Raw genomic sequence first — 21,035 nt, forward strand, 5'->3', positions numbered from 1 at the left:
AGATGCTGGCGAGGATGTGGAGAAAGAGGAACACTTCTCCATTTCTGGTGGAATTGCAAGCTTGTACAACCACTCTAGAAATCAGTCTGGCAGTTCCTCAGAAAACTGGACATAGTACAGGCAGGTCGAGCAATACCTCTCCTGGGCATATAACCAGAAAATGTTCCAACTGGTAATAAGGACACATGCTCCACTATGTTCATTGCAGCCATATTTATAGTAGCCAGAAACTGGAAAGGGACTAGGTTTTCTATGAACTATTCTTATCCGTCAAGGAAGTATGTGCAGCTTGCTTGTGTTTATTTTGCACAAACATGGCTTTATGGTGATATTATAAATAAACCATGGCCTCTTGGCACATATCTTTGTATTAGATCGATATAGTTCAGAAACCTTAGTGGCCTGTCTTTGGCTAACCGACCCTCATAGCACAACTTATTCCCAATCAGACCAAAGCCTCGATATATACTTAATACATTTCTTCATATTGCCACCTGCACTTGCTGAAGGTGAGCCTGCAAGCTGGCTGAAGACAGGCTGTAGGGTGGTGACTAACCTGCTTGAAATACAAAGTTGAGAGTTGAAAAACAACAGGTTGAAGGTTGTCTGTGGTAAAGTCCAGGTACTCTATTTAGTTGCAAATTAGCAACTATCAAGCTCAAACTCTGGCCTCTAGGTGTCAAGGAGGTGGCTTTGAGAATCAACAGAAAGGCTGTTACTTCTCATGTAAATAGACTATGCTCCAAGTTAACTCTGCTAGCTAATAAAGATTTTTAGCTATCTTCATAATAGAACTCTCTTTTATTGGAATTATTACTAGACTAGTCAATGATTGGTTTAGAATAACTGGTCACATCAAAGGAAAAAGAAGAATCATTGTAACTCCACTTTTTGACTAATTTTTCTAAGTCAGTATCCACAGTCTCTAATGGTCTCTGTCCCATAAGGTTAAAAATGCTTGAAGCAAGACAGCTTAGCTTGTCTAATCTGGGACAAAGGTAAGCAAAGGTGGGTCAAGAACATATACCCAATACAGGTTTCTTGTCACCATAGTCAGGACATTCAGCAAACTTACAAGTCAGCCTGTCACATGAATCATTCTGGCAGCTGTATGCTCCTGCAGCATTCTATAGAGAAAACACAAGCATGCCCTCTTCCCCATATTAAGTACCTGTTAAGGATCATGCCATATGCCAATAAGTGGATCCTTTTCATCTCACCTAGGCATGAATATGGCTAGTTTTAAGATACTATAAGGCCTTTAGTAAGTTCTTTGACATCAAAATTTTAAAATTAAAAAAAAAATGTGATTTAAATAATGTGCACAGGGATATAATTCCTCCCCTTCTTTGTTTTTTAAGAAGATATAGTTTTTTAAAGTTTTACAATACCTTGTCTTTGAGAATTATAAAAAATTTCAGTAACATGGACAACATTAAATTATTGACAAAACATCTCAAATCTGTGATAGCCAGTTCCAATATCTGTTTTAATCTGATTTGGAACACCAAGCAAAGAAGATCTAGTTCCAATTCTCCTCAAAATATTTCACAAAATAGAAACAGAAGGTACACTACTCAATCCATTCTAGGAAGCCACAATTACTCTGATACCTAAACCACATAAAGACCCAACAAAGAAAGAGAACTTCATACAATTTCCCTTATGAATATTGATGCAAAAATACTCAATAAAATNCTCTGAAACCGAATCCAAGAACACACCAAAATGATCATCCATCATGATCAAGTAGGCTTCATCCCAGGGATGCAGGGATGGTTTAATATATGGAAATCCATCAAGTAATCCACTTTATAGACAAACTCAAAAACAAAAATTGCCTGATCATCTCATTAGATGCTGAGAAAGCATTTTACAAAATCCAACACCCATTCATGATAAAAAGTCTTGGAAAGATCAGGAATTCAAGGCACATAGCTAAACATAATAAAAGTAATACACAACAAACCTGTAGCCAACATCAAAGTAAATGGAGAGAAACTTAAAGAAATCCCACTAAAATCAGAAACTAGACAAGGCTGCCCACTTTCTCCCTACCTATTCAATATAGTACTTGAAGTCCTAGCCAGAGTAATCCAACAACAAAAGGAGATCAAGGNGATACNAATTGGAAAGGAAGAAGTCAAAATATCACTATTTGCAGATGATATTATAGTATATATAAGTGACCCTAAAAATTCCACNAGAGAACTCCTAAACCTGATAAACAGCTTCAGTGCAGTAGCTGGATATAAAATTAACTCAAACAAATCAGTGGCCTTTCTCTACACAAAGGATAAACAGGCTGAGTAAGAAATTAGGGGAAAACACCCTTCACAATAGTCACAAATAATATAAAATACCTTGGTGGTGTGACTCTAAGTAATGAATTGAAAGATCTATATGACAGAACTTCAAGTCTCTGAAGAAAGAAATCAAAGAAGATCTCAGAAGATGGAAAGATCTCACATGCTCATGGATTGACAGGATTAATATAGTAAAAAGGGCTATCTTGCCAAAAGCAATCTACAGATTCAGTGCAATCCCTATCAAAATTCCAGCTCAATTCTTCACAGAGTTAGAAAGGGCAATTTTCAAATTCATCTGGAATACAAAAACTTAGGATAGCAAAAACTATTCTCAACAACAAATGAACCTCTGGTGGAATCACCATCCCAAACCTCAAGCTGTACTAGAGAGCAATTGTGATAAAAACTGCATGATATTGGGACAATGATAGACAGGTAGATCAATGGAATAGAATTGAAGACCTAGAAATGAATCCACACACTTGTGGTCACTTGATCTTTGACAAAGGAGCTTAAACCATCCAGTGGGAAAAAAACCAGCATTTTCAACAAATGGTGCTGGCACAACTGGCGGCTATCATGTAGAAGAATGAGAATAGATCCATTCTTATCTCCTTGTACAAAGCTCAAGTCTAAGTGCATCAAAGAACTCCACATGAAACCAGAGACACTGAAATTTGTAGAGGAGAAAGATATGGGCACAGGGGAAAATTTTTTGAACAGAACAACAATGGCTTGTGCTGTAAGATTGAGAATCAACAAATGAGACCTCATAAAAATGCAAAGCTTCCGTAAGGCAAAAGACACTGTCAATAAGACAAAAAGGCCACCAACAGGTTGGGAAAGGTTTTTTACCAATCCTAAATCAGATAGGGGACTATTATCCAATATATATAAGGAACTCAAGAAGATGGAGTCCAGAAAATCAACCTTATTAAAAATGGGGTACAGAGCTAAACAAAAAATCCCAACTGAGGAATACCGAATGGCTGAGAAGCACCTGAAAAAATGTTCAACATCCTTAATCATCAGAGAAATGCAAATCAAAACAACCCTGAAATTCCACCTCACACCAGTCAGAATGGCTAAGATCAAAAATTCAGGTGACAACAGATGCTGGCAAGGATGTGGAGAAAGAGGAACACTCCTCCATTGCTCATGGGACTGCAAGCTTGTACAACCACTCTGGAAATCACTCTGGCAATTCCCCAGATGTTTCTACTTGTAATAAGGACACATGCTCCACTATGTTCATAGCAGCCTTATTTATAATAGCTAGAAGTTGGAAAGAACCCAGATGTCACTCAACAGAGGAATGGATACAGAAAATGTGGTATATTTTCACAAAGGAGTACTACTCATCAATTAAAAACAATGAATTCATGAAGTTCTTAGGCAAATGGATGTATCTGGATGATATCATTCTGAATGAGGTAACCCAATCACAAAAGAACACACATGATATGCACTCACTGATAAGTGGATATTAGCCCAGAAGCTCAGAATTCCCAATATACAATTTGCAAAACACATGAAAATCTAGAAGAAGGAAGACCAAAGCCTGGATACTTCATTCCTTCTTAGAATGGGCAACAAATTACCCATGGAAGGAGTTACAGAGACAAAGTTTGGTGCTGAGACAGAAGAAAGGACCATCCAGATACAGCCCCACCCAGGGATCCATCTCATATACAACCATCAAACGCAGACACTATTGCGTATACCAGCAAGATTTTGCTGACAGGACCCTGATTCAGCTATCTCTTGTGAAGCTATGTCAGTGCCTGGCAAATGAAGTGAATGCTCACAATCATCTACTAGATGGAACACAGGGCCCCTAAAGAAGGAGCTAGAGAAAGTTACCAAGGAGCTAAAGGGGTTGGCAACCCTATAGGAGGATCAACAATATGAACTAACCAGTACCTCACAGAACTCTGTCTCTAGTTGCATATAGAGCAGAGGATAGCCTAGTTGGCCATCAATGGGAGGAGAGGCCCTTGGTCTTGTGAAGATCATATTCCCCAGTACAGGGGAATTCCAAGGCCAGCAAGCAGGAGTGGGTGAGTTGGGGAGCAGGGTGGTGGGAGGGTATAGGGGACTTTCAGGATAACATTTGAAATGTAAATGAAGAAAATATCTAATTAAGAAAAAACAGGACCGAAGCACCCAGACTTTGGCCTTCCTTCTTTGTGAGCTTCACGTAGTCTATGAATTATGTCTTGGGTATTCTGAGCTTTTGGGGAATATCCACTTATCACTTGTGATTTTTAAAGTGCATTTCCCCTCTACCAATGTATACAAAAATTTCTTAACAATCATGCAGAAGTTTCTGAACAAGGCACATTTAGGCATTGATAACAAGCTTGTCAGTTGAATGTTCACATTAAAACAAAAATGTAACATTATCACATGTGCATTCTAGAAGTCCCCAGGAGTCTCTGGGAACTAGCAGCAAAACCATGGAAACACACACAGTTTTGCTGATGGAACTGGAGGTATCTCACATCGGTAGAAAACAGTACTCTCTTGCCTGCTGTCCTCCATGTTTTCCAAATGACTCTGGAAGATCCTGTTATAGATAAGATCCCAGGATTTCAGGAACAACTTATCTGTAGTTTCTGTGATCATGCCAGGAGACACAGTTGAGTGTAGACCTTCCCAGAACAAGGAACCACCAAGCTTACATCTCAGGGATAAAATAACTCCCACCATTGACTCAAGTTGCTTCAGTTTCTGCAGAACTACAGGCTACCATTACATCTTTCTAGCTTTCTAGAAAAAAAATTCTTACAACACTTAAACGCAAAACGTGGAGAGCATGTCTTATGGTCTAGCTTATTTATTGTGCCCATTTGCAAAAGCACCCCAGGGAATTTGGGGCAATAAATACTGAACCATCTCTGCATCCCTGGGAAAATCCTACTTGATCATCATGGATGATCGTTTTGATGTTTTCTTGTATTCGGTTTATAAGAATTTTATTGAGTATTTTGGCATTGATATTTATAAGGGAAATTGGTCTGGAGTTCTCTTTCTTTGTTGGATCTTTGTGTAGTTTAGGTATCAGAATGATTGTGGCTTCATAGAATGAGTTGGGTACAGTTCCTTCTGTTTCTATTTTGTGGAATAGTTTGCGGAGTATTAGGTATTCTTTGAAGGTCTCTTAGAACTCTGCACTAAACTCATCTGGTCCTGGGCTTTTTTGGTTGGGAACTATTAATGACTGTTTCTATTTCTTTAGGGGATATGGGGCTGTTTAGTGCCACAGACGGACCTCACTTGGGTCCCCAATCTACAGGCAAAACTCGGATTCAGTTGCAGGTGAGTGAGGATTCAGTGAATGACAAACAGACCTACACGAGAGAGCTTGTAATATCTGAATGTAATTTGTCAAATCGAGCATCAGACTATTTATACAGAAGAAAATAGGGATGTTACATAAAACAGAGGAATGCAAACACAGAAGGACTGGCAGTAACCAACTGGGATAAAATTCAGTGTTAACAGCTGGCATCAAAAACAGCTCCACCTAAAGTCAGCTTAAACTTAGAAGCCAGGGGCAAGGGCTTTATGCCCTTGCCGTAGTTCCTATAGTCCACCTTCCCCTTAAGCCATTGTAAATACTTGTGTATGGGTGTAACTCAGCTATGGTTCTAAGTATCTACTCTGGTTCCTCTTTAAATCACAAACGTCCTTCTTCCTATAGAATGGTAATTTCCTGTGTGGTTCTAAGTATTTACTCTGGTTCCTCTTTAAATCACAAACTTCCTTCTTCCTATAGAACGGTAATTTCCTGTGTAGGGCAGTGACTTAGCTACCTAAACCCAAGGTCAGCTCAAGGACTGACTGCCTAGGATCTAACTTAGCTATGTCAAAAAGCCAATCCTTAAAAGCAGTTATGATAAAGCAATATTAATGGAAAGCACACGTATCCATTTACCAGCAAAAGCAAGGTCATTGGAGCATTCATTATACAGGATGCCACGATTCCAGGAGACTAAGTGTCCATGAAATTTTTGCCTTGGGACAGCACCCAGGTTTTGGGGTCCTGTCATGCTTGTCACTACTGGAGTGCATGTAGCAGTTTAGATCATTAAACTGATCCTGATTTAACTTTGGTATCTGGTGTCTGTCTAGAAAATTGTCCATTTCATCCAGGTTTTCCAGTTTTGTTAAGTATAGGTTTTTGTAGTAGGATCTGATGATGTTTTGAATTTCCTCAGTTTCTGTTGTTATATCTCCCTTTTCATTTCTGATTTTGTTAATTTTGGTACTGTTTCTGTACCCTCTGGTTAGTCTGACTAAGGGTTTATCAATCTTGTTGATTTTCTCAAAGAACCAGCTCCTGGTTTTGTTGATTCTTTGTATAGTTATTTTTGCTTCTACTTGGTTGATTTCAACCCTGAGTTTGATTATTTTCTGCTGTCTACTCCTTTTGGGTGTATTTGCTTCTCTTTGTCTTAGAGCTTTCAGGTGGGCTTTACTGCAAATGTATGCTCTCTCCAGTTTCCTTTTATAGGCACCCAGAGCTATGAAATTTCCTCTTACTACTGCTTTCATTGTGTCCCATAATTTTGGATATGCTGTATCTTCATTTTTATTAAATTCTAAAATGTTTTTAATTTCTTTATTCTTTGACCAAGTTATTATTATATTAGAGTGTTGTTCAGCTTCCACGTGTATGTGGGCTCTCTTGTTTTTCTTGCTATTGAAGGCCAGCCTTAATCTGTAGTGATCTGATAGGAGGCATGGGATTATTTCAATCTTCTTCCCCCCCCCTTTTTTTTTTTTTTTTTTTGCAATTTTTTATTAGGTATTTACTGCATTTACGTTTCAAATGCTATCCCCAAGGTCCCCTATTCCTCCTACCCCCGCTCCCCTACCCACCCACTCCCACTTCTTGGCCCTGGTGTTCCCCTGTTGTTAAACTCATGAAACTCAAGAAAAACAAAGACCAAAATATGGACACTTTGCCCCTTCTTAGAATTGGGAACTAAACACCCATGGAAGGAGTTACAGACAGAGTTTAGAGCTGAGACATAAGGATGAACCATCCAGAAACTGCCTACCCAGGGGTCCATCCCATAATCAGCCACCAAATGCAGACACTATTGCATACACCAGCAAGATTTTGCTGAGAGGACCCTGATATAGCTGTTTCTTGTGAGGCTATGCCAGTGCCTGGCAAACACAGAAGTGGATGCTCACAATCAGCTATCGGATGGAACACAATGCCCCCAATAAAGGAGCTAGAGAAAGTACCCAAGGAGCTGAAGGGGTCTGCAACCCTATAGGTGGAACAATATGAACTAACCCGTACCCCCAGAGCTCTTGTCTCTAGCTGCATATGTAGCAGAAGATGGCTTAATCGGCCATCATTGGGAAGAGAGGCCCCTTGGTATTTCAGTCTTCTTATATCTGTTGAGGTCTGATTTGTGACTGATTATTTGGTTGATTTTGGAGAAGGTACTATGAGGAGCTGAGAAGAAGGTATATTCTTTTGATTTAGGATGAAATATTCTACAGATATCCTTTAAATCCTTTTGATCCAAAACTTCTATTATTTTCACTGTGTCTCTGTTTATTTTATGTTTCCAGGATATGTCCATTGATGAAAGTGGGGTGTTGAAGTCTCCCACAATTATTATATGAGGTACAATATGTGCTTTTAGCTAAGGGAGGAATTTAAATTTTCAATTAAGGAAAATACTAAGGTAGAGACAAGAGAGAAAATTAGAGAAAGCCAACCAAATGTTATTAGAAAACAAATTTGGTTAATATACAACAAAGATTTCCAGACAGTGGCCAGACAGGGTTATCAGGAATTTAAATGGCAACCCATGTATGTGTTAGAACTGAGGAAGTTTAAGGAAAGTGTCACTAATTTTGGAATGCATTCACTATTTGTAAAACAAATCTTGACTTCTTGGGCTATTAAAAATAGAGTAATCTCCCAAGACTGGAATGGTATGGCAAGAGGAATACTAGAACCTGGCACACATTTGCAATGGTTCTCATGGTGGAGAGATAGCAGGATCGAATAGAGCCAGGGGTAGAGAGATTTCACCAGAGCAGCTACTTGGTAAAGGTCACTTTGCTGAGATAGAGGTTCAGGCTATATATGACAAAGAAACTGTGTTATTGTGTTGATTGATTGTCAGTCTTAAAGGCCTGGGAAAAAGTCACAGAATCAAGGAAAAGACTTGAATCATTTACTCAAGTCATGCAAGGTCCACAAGAAACATTCCCTGACTTTTTTGCAAAGGCTGGCCTCAGCTGTGGGAAGGATTATATCAGATTCAGCAGCAAGAAGGGCAATAATTGAGTCTTTAGCTTTTGAAAATGCAAATGCTGAATGTAAGGAAGTGATCAGAAACACTGAGTCAGCATCAATAGATCATTGGATTAAATATACAGCTGGTGCTGGATCTTGCTTGCCTGATATGACTGTAATAGGAGAAGCTGTCACTAGACACCTACAGAGGACCTAAGATTTCAAATGTTTTAATTGTGGTGGGCAGGGTCATCTCAGAAATAACTGTAGGAAAATCCAAAGTAATCCCAAAAGGGGGCCAATGCTTCTGGGATATGTCAAAGATGTGGCAAAGGCCAACATTTGACTAGGGAATGTAGAGCAAAAACAGACAAATGGGGTAACACCCTGCCAAAAAACTCCCAGGGGGCACCTCACAGGCCCCAATGCCAGGCAAGGAAAGTTCTCTCCCTCAGAACAATTAAATGTCACTGCTTCAAAAACAAATGTTGTGAGACCACATAAAAAGGTTGAGGCAAGTTTTATAAGACAATTAAAAAACTATAAAAGGGAGCCAAAAATGAATATTTTGGCAAATTTTCATAGATGATCAAAGGCCAAAACTAATAATACTAGTAAACAATATTGAGATAGAAGGAATGGTTGACACTAGAGCAGATGTCACCATTATATCTCCAAATCTTTGCCTGCAAATTGGTCTCTTTCAAGAAGTAGACATCCAATTTCAAGGAGGTGTGACTTTATCCCAAATAAAGCAAAGCATCAGATGGCTTAAATGTACAGGATCAAAAGGTCAAGTAGGAAAACTGAGGCCATATGTGGCTGATATAGCCATTAACTTATGAGGAAGAGATCTATTACAGCACTAGAAAACACAAATTAATATCCCCTCGGTTTCACTGTGTGGCCAGGAAATCGGCCAGGCTCCCAATAAAATGTTAAATTAGTTAGAGAACATTATGAAAGGCAGTTATAGACTTTCTAAGCTGTCCATAAACGAGATACAGCAGAGGCTGACAATTTAGCTCTACACAAAGGAGCCACTGCTGATAAGATACCAACAGCCTTCCCACTAAGGTGGTTGACTGAGCAACCCATTTGGATTGATCAATGGCCTATGACAAAAGAAAAACTACGGGCATTAGAACATCTAGTCCACAAACAGCTGGAGGCTCAGCATATAGAGGAGTCTACCAGCCCTTGGAATTCTCCAGTATTTGTCATTAAAAAAAATCTGGCAAATGGAAAATGTTGACAGATCTCAGAGCAATTAATAAGATTATTCAGCCAATGTGTTCCTTGCAGCTTGGAATCCCATGCCTTCCTTGTTGCCTAAGGAATGGCCTATAATATTGATGGAACTAAAAGATTGTTTTTTCACAATTCCTCTACATGATAATAATAAGGAAAGGTTTGCTTTCTCAGTACCTACCTTCAATAGAGGTCGCCCAATAAAAAGATATCATTGAAATATCCTGCCACAAGGAATGTTAAGTAGCCCTACCTTGTGACAATATTTTGTACAACAGACATTGGAGTTGATTCCCAAACAATTTTCCCAATCCTATTTATCATTATATGAATAACATCCTATTGGCTGATCCAGATATAAATGTCCTGGAAAGAAAGCTTGATGAAGTAATTAAAAACCTTGCCTTGCTGGGGATTGCAAATTGCCCCTGAAAAAGTACAAAGAGGGGATTCTCGTAGTTATCTAGGGTATAAAATAAGCCTGCAAAAGGTAAGGCCACAAAGGGTGCAAGCCAGAAGAAACCAATTAAGGACACTTAATGATTTTCAGAAGCTACTGGGAGACATTAACTGGTTATGGACTGCAATTGGCTTGGCCACTTGAGAGCTAAGCAATTTATTTCAAACCTTAAAAGGTGATAAAGATTTAAATAGCTCAAGGAAATTATCAGCTGAGGCTGAGAAGGAGTTAGCTATGGTAGAAAGGAAATTGCAGGATACACATCTAGATTGTATTGATCCAAAGATGGCCTGCATCTTAGTCATCTTACCTTCTACTCATTCCCCTACAGGAATTCTCATGCAGAGGGAAGATTATATCTTAGAATGGATATTTTTAGTATGTGAACAGAGTAAGAAACTAAAAATATACATTGGCTATGCATCTCTTCATCTATTTCCACTAGTTGCTGGATAAAGACTCTCTGATAATGATTATGCTAAGTGCTTGTCTACTAGAATAGCAGAATAGCATCCCGTTGCCTTTCTATATCTATCTATCTATCTATCTATCTATCTATCTATCTATCTATCTATCTATCTATCATCTTGCTAGTTGTATTTGGCTCTATTCTTGGTCTTTGAGTTTTTAAGGCTCTGAGTCCTGGAAATCCACATACTGTCATGGGTGAGCTCTCTTTTGTGGCATGGGTCTAAGCTGGACCAGTCAATGGTTGACTACACCTACAAATACATTTACCGCAGCACATCATGTAGACAGGACAGATCATAGGTCAAAGATTTTGTGACTGGCATGGTGTCTTAATGCCTCTACTGGAAGTCTTGTCTGGTGTCAATATATGGCCAGTTAAGACTCCTCATTCCCTATTGCTAGGTGTCTTTGCTTGGGTCACCCTCATAGACTCCTGGGAGTTTCCATAGCATTAGGTTTCTAGCTCATCTCTGAGGTGATCACCAGGTCCAGTTGTCTTTCCTAGTCTGTCTGTCTGTCTGTCTGTCTGTCTGTCTGTCTCCCTCTCTCCCTCCTTCTCCCTCTCCCTGTCTCTTGCTCTCTCACTCTCTTATGCTCTCACTCTCTCTCACTCTCACTTTCTCCTTCTCCTACCTGGTTTCTTCCTCTTCATCACCACCCCACCTCTAGCTACCCATGATGTCTAGTCTATTTCCCTTTCCCATGTGTCCCCCTTGAATCATCCTTCTTACTTAACATCTCTGGTTTTGTAACATGGTTATCCTTTACATTACAGCTAATATTCATGTACAAATGAGTCCATACCAGCTTTGTCTTTCTGGGTCTATGTTTCCTCAATCAGGTTGATTTATTCTAGTTCCATCCATTTGCTTGCAAATTTCATGATATTACTTTTTTATTGCTAAGTAGAATATATATATATATATATATATATATATATATATATATATATATATATTTCCTGAATGTTTGTGCCAAAGCCAAGGTTATTTTCACATTCTATTCTATCAGGTTGTATCTGTTTCTATGTTGGGGTCTTTGATCCACTGGTACTTAAGTTTTGTGCAGGGTGATAGTTATGGTTATATTTACATTCTTCCACATGCTAGACCAGCACCATTTTGGGGGAGCTGGGTGACTGTGGAACCTAGAGGAACCAGTCCAAAGCAGGAATGAGGTTGAGTTCTGTCTACCCCTGGAAATCTCAATAGGATCACTTCCTTCTCCAGCTCTGATCTGAGTCCCCCATCCCCTGCTGGACTTTGCCTCACTGAGAAATTTACAAAGCTTGTAGTCAGATCAAACTTCCTTTCCCTATATAAGGACATGTTCAGCAGCACTGGTATTCCTCCTAGAGCAAACAAGACATTCCAGCACCCTGGCCTTGTCCAATGATGGAAGTTCACCCCATAGCCTCTCTTCAGCCCCAAAGGTTTAAATAGCCTTTATTCTCCCCAATTAAATGAGCTGTCTTCTTGAAGTCTACCTCCTAAGAGTCTGTTCTCAATGTGCTGCCTGAGTCCTGAATCCTCCATTATCAGTGGCCATGCCTGCCTCACTTTTCTTTTCAGACCACCTGTGATGATTAGAGGCAACCACACTGTTAAGGTTAGGAGGAGCAGAGTGGGAACAATACTGTTTTTTTGTTTTGTTTTTTCTTTTCAAAAAATTTCATTTAAATTTTAATTTATTCTCTTTACATTCTGCTCACTGCCCCCTATTCTGGTCAACCCTCCCACAATCCTTCATCCATTCCCCCACTACTTCTCCTCTGAGAGGGTGAGGGACTCCCTGGGTATCCCTCAAACCCTAGCACTTCAAGTCTCTTTGAGTCTAGGTGCTTCCTCTCTTGCTGAGGCCAGACAAGGCAGCCCAACTAGAAGAATATATCCCACATACAGAAAACAACTTTTGGGATAGCCCTTGTTCTAGTTGTTTGGCACCCATATGAAGACTAAGTTGCATATCTGCTACATATGTGTAGGAGGCTGAAGTCCAGGCTAGGTATGTTCTTTGGTTGGTGGTTCAGTCTTTGAGATACCCAAGGGATCAGGTTAACTCTGCTGGTCTTTCTGTCCAGTTCCTACTCCCTTCAGGGCTCATAATCCATCCTCCTATTCTTCCACAAGAGTCCCCAAGTTCCATCCATTGTTTGGCAGTGGGTGTCTGTATTTGTGTGAGTCAACAGCTAGGTAGAGCCTCTCAGAGGACAACATGCTCCTGTATATAGGTGCTTACTCATGTGATGATCTCAATTTGGGCCAGTTATTGGTTGGCCCATACCTGCTCAATCCCAGCTACCTGCATTTCTTATACACAGGATGAATTTGGGTTGAAAATTTTGTGGGTGGATTGATGTCTCTGTGGCTCCACTGGGGTTCCTTCTGGCTACAGGAAGTGGCGTCTTCAGATTTCATGTTTCCAATGTTGTCAGTCACAGCTAAGGTCAACCCCATTGATTTTTGGGTACCTCCCTTCTCTCAAGTCTCTGTCTCACCCTGGAGATGCCCCTTCTCTGCCCTGTCAGTTGTAGATTTCAATTAATTTTCATGGCTATCTAGCCATCTCTCCTGCCCTTCCTCCCACCTGATCCTGAATTCACCAGTCCTTTCTCAATCTCCTCTCTATTCAAGTTCCCTCCTTTCACCTACCTCTTATGACTATTCTATTCTCCCTTCTAAGAGATTCAAGCATCTTCATTTGTGCCTCCATGATTGTTGAGTCTGAAGAGTGTGGTACATTACCTATATTTTATGCCTAATACCCATGGTATGTGAGAATATACCATGTATATCCTTTGGGGGCCATGTTACCTCGCTCAGGATAACATTCTCAAAATCCATCCATCCATTTGACTGCAAAATTCATAATTGTTTTGTTTTTAATATCCAGACAGTATTCCATTATATAGATGTACCACATGTTATTTACCTGTTTTTCAGTTAAATGACATCTAGCTTGTTTCCAGTTCCTGGTTATTTTGAATAAAACTACTATGAACATATTTGTGCAAGTGTTTTTTGTAGGAAGTTAGAACATCTTTTGAGTATAAGCCCAGAAGTGGCAAAGCCTGGTCTTGAAGTAGAACTATTTCTAGTTTTATGAGAAACTGACAAAATAATTTCCAAAGTACTTGTACAAATTTGCACTCTTGCCAACAATGAAGAAATGTTCCCCTTATCCCACAGCCTTAACAGCATGTGCTATCCTTTGAGTTTTTGATCTTAGCCATTCTGATGAGTGTAAAATGGAACCTCAGAGTTGTTTTTATTTGTATTTACCTGATTACTAAGGATTTTGTACCTTTTTAAAAGTGTTTCTCTGCAATTTGAGATTCCTTGTTTGAGAATTCTCTGTTAAGCTGTATATACCATTTTTAAATTGGGTTATTTTGGGTTATTGGTGTTAACTTCTTAAATTCTTTGTAAATTTTGAATATTAGCCCTCTGTCAAACATAGGGTTGATAAAGATCCTTTCCCAATGTGTAGGCTGCCATTTTGTCTTATTGATAGTGTTCTTTGCCTTATAAGTTTTACAGTTTATGAGGTAACATTTATCAATTGTTGATCTTAGAGCTTGAGCTTTTGGGGTTCTGTTCAGGAAATTGTCTTTTGTACCAATGTCTTTGAGGGTTTTTCCCAATTTCTCTTCCACGAGATTTACTGTATCCAGTTTTACATTGAGGGCCTTCATTTACTTGGACTTGAGTTTTGTTAAGGGTGATAAATAAGGATCTATTTTCATTCTTCTACATGTAGACATCCACTTAGAGCAGCACCATTTGTTGAAGTTGCTTTCTTTTTCCTATTGTATGGTTCTGGCTTCTTTATCAAACATCAAGTGTCTGTAAGTCTATGGATTTGTTTCTGGGTCTTTGATTCTATTCCATTGTTGAGCTTATCTGTTTCTGGACCAATACTATACAGTTTTTAATCCTTTTACTCTAGAGTATAGATTAAGATCAGGGAAATAATTCCTTCTGAAATTCTTTTACTGTTCAGTATTATTTGGCTATACTGGGTTTGTTTGTTGTTTGTTTTTTACATGAAGTTGAGAATTGCTATTTCAAGTTCTAAAAATAATTGTGTTGGAGTTTTGTTGGGGATTGCACTGACAGTGTAGATTGCTTTTGGCAAGATTGGTAAGAAATTGATTGAAAGTTAATGTGCAGGCTTCGTGCCAATTTCTCTCTGCCAATAACAAGAAGCATGTCAAATTTAGTGTTCCCACAAACAGTAATCATTAATATCTTCAGCTGTAATCATTTGTTTTTCAGAGGAAAACAAGGATGTTTCCCAAAATATGATTTGTGTTGTTACATTTAAAACTGTAGTTACTATGTACTGTAATGGATCTGCTTAGTTTATGTATAGGATCCCAGTTTGTCATTACTTTTCCATTCTTTCACAGTTCATCAATACTTTCCTGTATTTTCTCAGACAAATGGACAAAATACTTTACAATGCCTTACTGCTGACAGAAAAGTAATTTATCAATATAATTCATAGAACATACTACAGTATGTATGCCTGTGTTTTACTCTCTGTGCTAATCACCAGAGCTGAGTTTTGGTTAATGTTCCCATGTACAGTTAGCTTTAATTATCTTAAGTAGTAAACTTTTGTTTTTAAGAAGACACTAAGAACATTAGTCACAATGTTGTTTGTCACTACATTTTCAAACTGCACTTAGTACACGCTGCTTTGAAATTGATCTATTTTGGTATGGAAACACAGTTCATCATTTCTTTCCTGTTTTTTTCACATACACATTTCACAGAACACAATCCAATTCCTTATTGCAGGCAAAAAAGTATTTTATCATAAATAATTCACAGAAAACAGTACAATGTGCAGGTCTTTGTGTTACTCTGTGTGCTAATAACCAGAGGAGTGTTTCATTCAATGCTGCAATGCACAGTTTGCTTTAGTAATATTAGGTGGTAAATATATGTTTTGGGGAAGACACTAAAAACATTTATTACAATACATTTTGTTTCACTGTATTGTCAAAGTGCATTTAGTACAGAAGTTCTTCTTTGAATTCCAATGCAAAAGAGTAAGAAATACCCATGATAAAACAAAATATTAATAATCTCACAACAAAGCCGAAGGAGAGAATCATAAGTGCATAATTCCACCTACAACAACAAGCACACCAGGCACTAACAATCACCTATCTTTAGTATCTCTCAATATAATCAGACTCTATTCCACTATAAAAAGACAGAAGCTAACAGACTACATACACAAATAAGATCCAGCATTTTGCTGCATATAAAAAACACATCTCAACAAAGATAGACACTACTTCAAAGTAAAAGGTTGGAAAAAAATTCTTCCAAGCAAATGGTCCCTAGAAACAAGCTGGACTTGCCATCCTAATATCCAATAAAATTGACTTTCAACAAAAAGTTATCAAATGAGAAGAACACTTCAAATTCATCAAAGAAAAAACCCACCAAAAGAAAATCTCAATTCTGAACATCTATATGCCAAATACAAGGGCAACCTCATTAATAAAAGAAAAACTACTAAAGCTCAAAACACACATTGAATGCCACATAATAATAGTGGGAGACTTCAATACCACAATCTCACTAATGGACAGATCATTGAAATAGAAACTAAGCAGAGACACAGTGAAACTAGTAGAGGTTATGAACCAAATGAATTTAACAAATATCTATAGACCATTTCACACTAAAACAAAAGAATATATATATATATATATATATATATATATATATATATATATATATATAGTCTTCTCAATGCCTCACCATATTTTCTCCAAAATTGACCATATAATCTTTCACAAACAAGCCTCAACTGATACATGAAGATTGAAATAATCCCATGCATCCTATTAGATCACCACAGACTAAGGCTTGTCTTAAATAACAACAAAAACAAAAGAAAATCCCCATACCAATGGAAACTCAACAACTCTCTACTCAATGATAACTTGGTCAGGGAAAAATTATAGAAAGAAATTAAAGACCTCCAGGAATTCAATGAAAATGAAGACACAGCATACCCAAACTTATGGGACACAATGAAAGTAGTAATAAAAGCAAATTTCACATCACTAAATGCCCTGGTAAAGAAATTGGAGAGATCCTACAGTATCAAATTAACAGCACACCTGAGAGCTCTAGAACAAAAGGAAGGAAACACACCCAAGACTACTAGTTGGCAGGAATTAGTCAAACTCAACAAAATAGAAACAAAGAGAGCACTTGATATAAAGAATCAACAAACCCAAAAGCTGGTTCTTTGAGAGAATCAACAAGATAGACTAACTCCTAGGTAAACTAAAAGGCCTGGGAACAGTATCCAAATCAACAAAATCAGAAATGAAAAGGAAGGCATAACAACAGAACCTGATGAAATTTTAAAAAATCATCAGATCCTACTTCAAAAGCCTATACTCAACAAAACTGGAAAATCTAGATGAAATAAATGATTTTTCTAGGCAGATATAACATACTAAAGTTAAATCAAGAGCAAGTAAACTATCTGAACAAGTCCATATCCCCTAAGGAAATAGAAGTCATTAAAAACTCCCAACCAAAAAATTAAAAATAAATAATACTCCTCAAACTCTTCCACAAAATAGAAACAGAAGAAAGACTCCCTAATTCAATATATGAAGACACAATAACTTTGATACCTAAACCACTCAATGACCCAACAAAAATAGATAACTTGAGACCAATTTCACTTACGGATATGGATGCAAAAATACCCAATAAAATTCTTGCAAGACACATCCAAAACACAACAAAATCATCATCCATCATGACCCAGGGATTCAGGGTGATTCAGTATATGAAAATCCATTAATGTAATCCACAATATATACAAACTGAAAGAAAAAAAATCACAAGATCATTTCTTTAGAAGGTGAAAAAGTATTTGACAAAATATAAACCCCCTTCATGTTAAAAGTATTGGAGAAATCAGGAATTCAAGACCCATACATAAGCATAATAAAAGCAACATACAACAAATCAACAGCCAATATAAAATTACATGGAGAGCTACCTGAATCAATCCCCCCCAAATTAGGGATAAGACAAGGTTGCTCAGTTTCCCTAAACCTACTCAATATAGTACTTGAAGTTCTAGCTAGAGCAATAAGAAAACAAAAGGAGATCAGATGGATACAAATTGGGAAAGAAGAAGTTAAGGTATCACTATTTGCAGATAATATGATAGTATACATATGCAACTTCAAAATTCTACCAGAGAACTTCTACAGCTGATAGACAACTTCAGCAAAGTGACTGGTTATAAAATTAAGTCAAGTAAATCAGTAGACTTTATTTATTATACAAATAAATTTCATATTTATTTGTTATATTTTTCATTTATTATACAAATGAAAAATGGGCTGAGAAAGAAATTAGGGAAACAATACACTTCACAGTAGTCACAAATAATATAAAATATCTTGGATTAACTCTAACCAAACAAGTGAAAGATTTGTATAACAAGACCTTCAAGTTTCTCAAGAAGGAAATCAAAGAAGACCTCAGAAAATGGAGAGATCTCCCATGCTCATAGATTGGTAGAATTAGCATGGTAAAATGAACATAATTCCAAAAGCAATCCCACATTCCCAGTCAAAATCCCAAAACAATTCTTCAAATATATTGAAAGAGCAATTCTCAAATTCATTTCGAAAAACAAAAAACCCAGGATAGCAAAAATAATCCGTAACAATATAAGAACTTCTGGGGAAATCACTATCCCTGACCCCAAGCTATACTACAGAGAAATAGTGATAAAAAGTGCATAGTATTGGTGCAAAGACAGACAAGTTGATCAATGATTTGATGACCCAGAAATAAAACCACATACTTGAGGACACTTGATCTGTGACAAAAAAAAAAAGCCAAAAAATATATAATGAAAACAGAAAGTATCTTCAGTAAATGGTGCATATCTAACTGGCAGTCTGTATGTATGTAGAAAAATTAAAATAGATACATATTTGTTACCTTGTACCTTGTCAAGTCTAAGTGGATCAAGGACCTCAACATAAAAGCAGATACACTGAATCTAATAGAAGAGAAAATGGGAAAGAGCCTCAAACTCATTGGCACAAGGGGAAATTTTCCTAAATAGAACTCCAATGGCTTAGGCTCTAAGATCAAGAATTGATAAATGTAACCTAATGATCTGGAAGACTTCTGTAAGGCAAAGGACATAGTCAATAGAACAAATCATCAACCTACAGATTGGGAAAATCTTCACTAATCTCACATCCAATAGAAGGCCAATATCCAAAATATATAAGGAACTCAAGAAGCTAACTATCCAAAAACCAAACAACCCAATAAAATAATGGGGTATAAAACTAAAGAGATAATTCTCAACAGAGGCACGTCAAAGGGCTGAGAAGCATTTAAAGAAATGTTCAAAGTTCTTAGTCATCATGGAAATGCAAATTAAATGACACAGAGATTCTACCTTATACCAATCAAAATGGGTAAGATCAAAAACGCAGGTGACAGCAAATGCTGGAAAGGATGTGGAGAAAGAACACTCCTCCATTGCTGGTGGGATTGAAAACTGGTACAAACACTCTGGAAATCAATCTGGAGGTTCCTCAGAAAATTTGTAAAAGATCTACCTGACGACACAGCTATACCACTCCTGTGCATATATGCAAACTATGCCCGTACATGCCACACAGGCAAGCACTCTACTATTATCATAGTCATCTTATTCGTGATGGCCAGAATCTGGAAACAAACCAGATGTCCCTCAATGGAAGAATGAACACAAAGAATGTAGTTCATTTACACAATGTACATTATGAGTTTTGCAGGAGCTAGAAAGTATCATCCTGAGTGAGGTAACTCAGATCCAAAATGACATGTATGGTATGTACTCACTAATAAGTGGATATTAGCCAAAAAAGTACAGAATACCCAGGATACAATCCAAAGAACTCAAAAAGGTTAACAAGCTGAAGGTCCCAAGTGATGATGCTTCAATCTCACTTGGGCAGGAGAAGAAAGCAATCATGGGGGACAGAGGGAGGGAAGGACATGGGTAGGAAAGAGAACATCAAAGGGAATAGGGGAACATGATCAGGTGTTGGGGTGGAGGAACAGCACTGAAGCCCAGAGGGCCAGCAGAAAGAATGGAAACAGGTAACCTTGGGAGATAGGAGGTGGGGGGATCCTCTAGAATGTACCAGAGACCTGGAAGGTGAGAAACTCTCAGAATTCAAAGGGAGAGACCTTAGATGAAATGCCCTATAGTGGGGGATGGGGAGCTTGTAGAGTCTACCTCCATTGGAGCAACAGCACATAAAGTAGAGGGATGGGCTTGCTATTCACAGTCAAAAGTTCTGACCCAGAATTTTTCTGTCTGAAGGAACTGCAGGGACAAAAATGGAGAAGAGCACAACAGGCCCAAATTGGGATCCAGCTCAAGGGGAGGCCCAGGGTCCTGAGACCCTGATGCTGTGGTGTGCTTACAGACAGGAGCCTAGCATTAGTGCCATCTGAGAGGTCCAACAGGCAGCTAAAAGTGTCAGATGCATATACTAGCACCCAACCAATAGAGGGAAGCTGGGATTCCCCAATGGTTGAATTGGGGAAAAGCAGGGAGAAGCTGAGCAGGATGGTGGCTCCATGGGAAGACCAGCAGTCTCAACTGACCTGGACCCCTGAGATCTCTAGAACCATGACCCACCATCCAGGCACCATATGTCAGCTGATATGAGGCACCTGGCACATATACAGCTGAGAACTGCCTAGTCTGGCTTCAGTGAGAGAAGATGCACCTAACCCTTGAGAGATAAGTCCACAGGAAATCAGGAGGTCTGGTGAGGTGAGGATCTAGGGGTAGAGACATCCTCTTGGAGAAGGGTTTGGGGGGAAGTTATGTGAAGGGGAGGGATTAGAGGGCATACAGGGAAGCAAATGAAGTCTGCACTGTTAAAAAGAATTAAGGAATAAAGAAAAATAAGTTAAATGAAAAAATTTAAAAATAGAAAAGCTAAGACTATTTCTCACATAGTTTGTGGGAGTACATCTTCAAACTGCACTTATTTTTTTCCTTTTTTTCTTTTTATTATCTTTATTTTTTAATTTTTTTAAATTATTTTCTTTATTTACATTTCAAATGCTATCCCGGAAGTTCCCTATAACCCCCACCCCCACCCCTGCTCTCCTACCCACCCACTCCCATTACTTGGCCCAGGCCTTCCCTTGTGCTGGGTCATATAAAGTTTGCAAGACCAAGG

Source organism: Mus pahari, chromosome 9 (assembly GCF_900095145.1).
Source record: "Mus pahari chromosome 9, PAHARI_EIJ_v1.1, whole genome shotgun sequence".
Lineage (NCBI taxonomy): Eukaryota > Metazoa > Chordata > Mammalia > Rodentia > Muridae > Mus > Mus pahari.